This window comes from Amblyomma maculatum, chromosome 7, assembly GCF_055883805.1.
Source record: "Amblyomma maculatum isolate TAMU_Amacu chromosome 7, ASM5588380v1, whole genome shotgun sequence".
Taxonomy (NCBI): domain Eukaryota; kingdom Metazoa; phylum Arthropoda; class Arachnida; order Ixodida; family Ixodidae; genus Amblyomma; species Amblyomma maculatum.
The window spans coordinates 119,380,932-119,388,725 of NC_139350.1; positions in this window are offsets into that span (position 1 = coordinate 119,380,932).

A 7,794-nucleotide genomic window follows, 5' to 3' on the forward strand; every position below is an offset into this window, starting at 1 on the left:
AGAAATGAATAACTTCGAATTCGACGGCCAACATTATATACGAATAAATGGAACGTCAATGGACACTAAGGTTGGTCCTAATTATGCCAATATATTTATGGGCATTCTGGAAACTGAATTTCTTGAAAGTTGCCTCCTCAAGCCTCTTTTCTATATGAGATTTATAGACGATATTTTTCTTATAAGATGTCATGGTGAAGATGAACTACTGAAGTGCATTGCTAATTTTAAAAATGTCCACCTCAGTATTTCTTTCTCTCATACTTATTCCGCCTCGTTAATTATTTTCCTGGATGTCACACTTCATGTGTCGTATAACCAACTTATACCATCAGTGTTTAGGAAGCCAACGAACAGACAGCTGTACTTACATTTTGAAAGTAGCCACGTAAAGCCCTGCAAAAAGGGCATCCTATACAGCCAGGCTCTAAGATTCAAGCGCATATGCTCATGTGAGGAGAACTTCATTTCCAACTGTGAGACGCTCCGCAAAGATTTGGCCCGACAGCGCTGCCCGCAACCCATTATTGATGATTCCGGCAAAAAAGCTGCAGCGCAAGATTGCCGTACCATCCTAAGTCGCAAGAGGCCTACGTAATCTGGTTTACAAACTAACATACTCTTAACCTATCGCAGCATCAGCCGCAAACATCAATACTATTCTAAAAAAGCACCATAATATTCTTCTCCAAAGCGAAAAAAATGAGGAGCCTACTTCCTGAACCACCCCGTGTCGTGTACAGAAGGGCGAAAAAAATCACACATAGTGACCTCAGCGAAATTAAACAATGACAAAGTCTCAGGATGTACATCGTGAAATAAACCTCGCTGTAAGGTTTGTCCAATGATTAATGCAGCCACAAAGGTCCAAAGCACAGCCTCCTCTTATTCATTCAAAATTAGAGGAGACTTCAACTCTGCCACAAGTAATGTGGTCTATCTTCCCGAGTGTGGCGTGTGCCATGAGCAATATATTGGGCAAACAGAAACGCCTTTCCGATTAACAACATACAACCACCGGGCACATATACGATCGCTGCCAAGTCTTCCTATCTCGAGACATGTAGGCACAAAAGGGCATTCCCTTGACTCCTTCAGGATGACGCTATTACAGGCAGGCTTCTAAACACATTATGACAGGAAAGCTTGCGAGTCGTACTTATCTTAAAAATTCAATACCTTGAATGCTGGCATTAATGAGAGTGCTGGCAAGCTCTCCGACCTTTCCACGTAAATTCCAACCAATGGGCTCATTGCTTCTGGTGGCAGTTTATGGGCTTATTGTCTTCATTTTTATAACCAGTTATTTCTGCAAATTTTTAAAAATTTATTTCTTCATTGACGCTGAACACTGCCTTTATTATGGAGTGCATATGTATGTTTCTATAGTGGCAACTTGTTTTGATCTTGGGCGCTACGCCACTGAGTGAAATCCTATTTAATATGCGGTTTTCGGACACCTTCAATCAATCCCTCCATGCCGTGTTTTCTACAAGAAAGTTGTATAGACAGCGTGTACAGTTATATATTCGTCTGTCCCTAAGGCGTTAACTTTCTTTTTTTTTCTCCCCCGTATTACTTACTGGGTGCCTTTTACATGCTTTATTTGCCTTATGTACACCTGTGTCTTGTTGCTGCCCCCCACCAGCCCTAAGGCGCTGCCAATACCTGCACATAAGCAAGTGTGTACACCCATCCAGATGCCCCGTCTCTGTCTTGAATTGTTTACCACCCACCCTTGTTGCTGATTGCTTGTTTCCCCCTTTATTGCGCGGCACCACCTCCTTTGTTGTGTTCGCTCCCCGTGGCGGCGAAATGCCCCTAGGTTTTCTGAGTCTTATTTTTCCCGCCCCTCCTTCCGATTTTACCTTTCATTTTGTTTTTCTCTGCCTTCTGTTGCTGTCATTGTAATACCTTTAACAAGGCGCCTGAGCGCCCTCCTGTAAACCATTATTGAAAAAGGTCGTGCTACGACAGAAAAGTCGAACTAAATGTTATATATATATATATATATATATATATATATATATATATTATCATCAGCCTGACTATAGGCTTCTCCCATATTTCTCCACTTAACCCGGTTCTGTGCTGGCTGAATCCACTTGACCTCTGCGAACTTCTTAATCTCATCCGCCCACCTAACTTTCTGCTGCCCCTTGCTACGATTTCCTTCCCTTGGAATCCAGTTTGTTACCCTAAGCGACCATCGGTTATCCTCTCTTCGCACTACATGTCCTGCCCATGTCCATTTGTTCTTCTTAATTTCTACTAGAATGTCGGTAACTTGAGTAATTTCTCTGACCCACTCTGCACGCTTCCTATCTCTTAATGTTACCGCTACCATTTTTCGTTCTATAGTCCCCTGGGTTGTCCTCAACTTAAGTAGAACTCTCTTGGTTAGCCTCCACGTTTCAGCGCCATAGGCGAGTACAGGTAAGATGCAACTATTATCTGCTTTCCTCTTTAGCGATACAGGTAAGCTGCTAGACATAATCTGCGAGTGCTTGCCAAATGCGCTCCATCCCAATCTTATTCCTCTTGTTATTTCCTTTTCATGGTCCGGATCTGCGGTTACTACCTGTCCTAAGTAGGCATATTCGCCTACTACTTCCAGTACTTCACTACCTAATGTAAACTGCTGTTCCTTCCCGAGGCTGTTGAACATTACCTTAGTCTTCTGCATATTGATTTTCAAGCCTACCTTTCTACCTTTCCTGTCTAGGTCATCAATCATTATTTGTAGTTCATCTCCCGAGTTGCTTAGCAAGGCAATGTCATCAGCAAATCGCAGATTACTGAGGTATTCTCCATCTACCCTTATGCCTAACTGCTCCCATTCCAAGTCTCTGAATACTTCCTGTAAGCAAGCTGTGAATAGTACTGGGGAGATTGTCTCCTTGCCTAACATCTTTCTTTATATATTTATATATATATATCACCGAAATGTCGAACTAAATGTTTTAGGTTTTTCAGATCGACCCTTTGTACCGCTGCGGACCACAGTAAACAGAGCACGCTATTTTCTTCTAAAATTTTTAACGCACGGCGTAATTGAAACTGGCAGTCGTGGTATGTTCAAACCGGTATATATATATATATATATATATATATATATATATATATATATATATATATATATATATATATATATATATATATCTTGGCCAGGGGATTTGTGTGAGTGCGTAGCATCAACCTCCGACTCATTCACCTGTACATACCGATCATCGCCGTCATTCACCGGTGTTCGGATGATTCAGCCTGGAATATAGACGTTCGTTCTAGCGGCAGCTCACAAGATCTAGAATACCCCGAGGGATATATATATATATATATATATATATATATATATATATATATATATATATATATATATATATATATATATATATATATTGTTACCGGGAAACGCGTGACCGAAGTGATGTACTCACAAAGACGACGACTGAGAAACGCTTCGTGGTGCACGCGTTCCTCGGTCGTCGTCTATGGGAGCACATCACTCAGGTCACGCGTTTCCCGATTACACTACACCCTGGGTAACACGGTACGCGTTACCCAGAACAGCTCCTACCTTGCTATCCTGAACTTCAGTCTGTCGGCCCAAGTTGTTCCCGAAGGAATATCCCTTGCTACCTTGTGCCCTGTCACAGACTGCACCATTTGTGCACTCACCCATGGCGCACCTTCAAGCGTCCTTCACACAACCGTACTCCCCGCCACAATTACCGACCTTATTTCCGCAAAGATTGCTTCTGACCTCAGCGCCGAATACGCTCAGGGCCTCCGCAACATTTTCATTTCATTTCATTTATTTTACCCTCAAGGCCCGAGGGCATTTAAGAGAGGAGTGGTAGAATGCAATAGATATATATACAGTGCAGTAGATATGCAGTTATGTAGAGGGTGTTACAATTCTGCTCATACAATATTAGCTAACGCGGAACAAAAACGCTGATGATCAATTATGGAAGCAGTAGTTCCGGGAAGGTGGTTCCAGACTTTTGCTGTTGTTTGATTTGTGGTTCCAGTCCTTTGATTTTGTTGTCCTTCACCGACATGTTTTACATTGCTGACGTTTCTCTAGGCCAAACATCAGTTGTGCCTCACCGCATTGACACCGGCCATGCAAAACCTGTACATCGGAGGCCTTATCGTGTGTCCCTTTCTGCGCGCCAAGTCATCCAACAGGAGGTCGACAAGATGTTGGCCAATATCATCAAACCTTCGAACAGCCCCTGGGCATCTCCTGTCGTGCTTGTTAGAACGAAAGACAGCAGTTGGGGCTTTTGCATCGACTATCGATATCTGTACAGGATTACAAGGAAAGATGTTTATCCGCTTCTGCGGATAGACAATGCCTTGTATTGTTTACATGGAGCACACTACTTTTCCTTCATCGACCTTCGTAGCGGCTACTCGCAAATCTCTGTTGATGAACAGCACCGCGAGAAGATAGCTTTCGTCACACCCGATGGGCTTTACCAATTTAAGGTTATGCCCTTTGGACTTTGCTACGCTCCTGCCACGTTTAAACGGATGATGGACTCCTTACTCCACGGCTTCATATGGACGACATGTCTATGTTACTTGGATGACGTGATTGTCTTCTCGCCTTTGTTCTAAAGCCGCCTTCATCGGCTTTCTTCCATCTTGGCACTTTTCCGCCGAGCCGGACTTCAATTGAACTCAACGAAGTGCAGTTTTGGTCGCCGCGCACTTAAAGTGCTTGGCCATTTGGTGAATGCCACCGGCGTACAACCCGATCCCGAAGAAGTTTGCGCTGTCAGTGCTTTTTCATCTCGCCGTTCACCCCGTGTTGTCCGCAGCTTTATAGGACTGTGCTCTTATTTTCGCCGGTGCGTCCCAACCTTTGCCGCTGTTGCTCATCCTCTCGCCAATCTACTGAAGAAAGGCGTTTCTTTTTCTTGTGGAGCAGAGAAGGCTAACGCATTCTCCACCCTCATCGCTGTTCTGCTCCGACGGAACTTCGCACCGATGCCAGTGGCCAGGGGATTGGTGCCATTCTTGCACAGCGATACCGCAGCCAACACTGCGTGATTGCCTACGCCAGTCGTCTCCTGTCGCCAGTGGAACAGAGCTATTCTATTACGGAACGGGAGTGCCTGGCTCTCGTCTGGGCCATTGGAAAATTCCGACCCTACTTGTTTGGCTGCCCTTCACTGTTATAACCGATCACCATGCCTTATGTTGGCTCTCTTCACTCAAGAATCCTGCTGGCCGCCTCGGCCGCTGAGCACTGCGCTTGCAGGAGCAAACTTTTTCCGTTGTATACTAATCCGATCGGCTCCACGAGGATGCAGACTGTCTGTCCCGTTATCCCGTCGATCCCCCTTGCTCTACCGACAATTAGACGGATCCCTGTGTTTTCTCTATATCCCACTTTTCCCACATAGACGAAGAACAGCGCTTGGACCCTACCCTGAGTTCTCTTATCGACCGCCTCCGCACAGGCAGCCGTGACTTCCCTCGCCCTTTTCTTTCTTCATGGGAACACACTGTACCGCCGCAACATGCGACCTGATGGCGCTGAACACTTGCTGGTCGTTCCCCAACACATGCGCTCTGCCGTTCTCGAACAAATGCATTGCCCCCAGCTTGTCATCTTGGCCTCTCACGCCCATACGACTGCGTGCGCCGGCGTTTCTTCTGGTCCGGACTCTACCGCTCCGTCCAACGTTATGTAGCCGCTTGCGACCTCTGTCAACGCCGGAAGAAACCCCCTGTGCTACCACCTGGACACCTGCAGCCGATTGCTATCCCGACTGAGCCGTTTTCTCGTGTTCGCCTTGGCCTCCTACGTCCCTTCCCCGAGTGCTTGTCAGGAAACAAATGGATTGCTGTGGCCGCCGGTTATGCCACGCGGTACGTGATCACTCGCGCCATTCCAACTAGCTGCGCCACAGACGCTGCTGACTTGCTTTTGTACGGCGTCATACTTCACCAGGGTGCTCCCCGTCAACTACGTACCGTGCGTGACCGCTGTTTCCTTTCCCGAGTTGTTGAGGGAATACTTACATACATATATATATATATATATATATATATATATATATATATATATATATATATATATATATATATATATATATATATATATCCTAATATGAAGTGTAGCTTGCAGACACCATACACAAGTAATTATATATGTGCTTTCGTCTATTCCCAGTCTCTGGATATAGGCATGATTGAACATCCTACTCTTCATTCAATTTCTCAAGTTTCGCGCCGCACCATAAGATGCAGGAGCAGTACAGTTTTGTCGAATATATCCAGTTCAAAGGCGTTTACCTCTAGGGACTGTAACAGGATTTGTTGCGCGTCTGCAGCATTTGCAATGTCGCATGTGATAAAAATCTCATCCTCGCCCTTCTCAAGCTTGGGCATTGCAGCTGTGCTCCCAGAGTTCTGGTACATTGGTGGGAGGGCAGTACATTGAACTGCATTTTATGACAGAATTTGCTCCTGGGGACAAAACACGGTGAATCGGGAAGCGATCCTGCCTTTCCTACTCATAAATGTGAACGGGACGTTACAAACGCACTCCCTATCCGGGGACTGAAAATCGGCCCATGTGTACATACATTTTGTGAGCGGTACGTCGCGAGTAGTGAAAAGCGTGACGTCATATTTAGCTGAGAAGGACATTGTTTTCGGCTGCCTAATGTGCGGGGGAAAGCTTTTTTGCTCTCTTGCAAGCTTCGATCGCTGCCCACTTTGTAATTATACAATTTCAGGCACAGCATCTCTTGGGTCTGGCAGCAGGCGCCAAGCACTGAGCACCCACCGACGCTTAAAAGACACACTTCGGTGCCACAACACGGGTATCAAAACTTTCCCACCAGCCACTGTGGCTCACTGGTTGGAACACTCGACTGTTCATAACCAGGAAATGGGTTCGATCCTAGTCGCACCGGACGCTTTTCTATCGATGCGAAAAGAAAGGCACTCGCATATTGTGCGCTATCACTGCTGATTAGGTATGGCCGATATTTAATTTGATGCCTCCATTACTGCTTTCCTCGAAGCCATAGTCTCTTTGGGGCTTGAATCCCAATAAAGCATACCTAAGTTTAACCTACGCGTTTAGCAACGCCGCTTTTCTGGAGCTGTGCTTCCAATAATTCACTCTCGCATCCGATATCAGGGTTTTATACCGCTGTCTTACTGATAAACTCGAAACATAAAAGAGCCTCCGCGACCAGAGTCTGAATTGTGAAGGATTATGGAGCGAGGACGTCTGGACTCGCATTCTGCAAATAAACTCGAGAAAAGAAATTTGGGGACCCTTAAGCTCTGCCGGCAAGCACGTACCACGATAGAGTTCACTGGTCTCCTCTGCAGCTCATCCTGCATATTTCCGTTTAAACATGTCACTTTGCTAATAGCTTGAGTATAAATCATTTGTGTCTTGGGAACCTCGACCATATTAGCCTGTATTAAGTAGTGAGCTACCATGTGAAACACCAGGGGACGTATGCATCCCTAAATACGCATTTTAGCCGCGCTGTATGTGTACGTGCCTCCATGACCTAAGATGTGCGTCTCTCACGCATTTTTCAAGCGTTTTGGAAGGTTCGTTTGGCATCTAATCAACCTATTTTGACAAAGAAGCCGAGTTTGGAGCTTCTGATATGCTATATGATTTTCGAATGGCTTAAAACATACCGACCAGAATTTGCAGGCCATTTCACCTGGCAACTGGTCTACCAGAGCCACTTCCGGGATTTTTTGCTCAAAATCCGACGAAGGACGATACCTTCAAAGCTA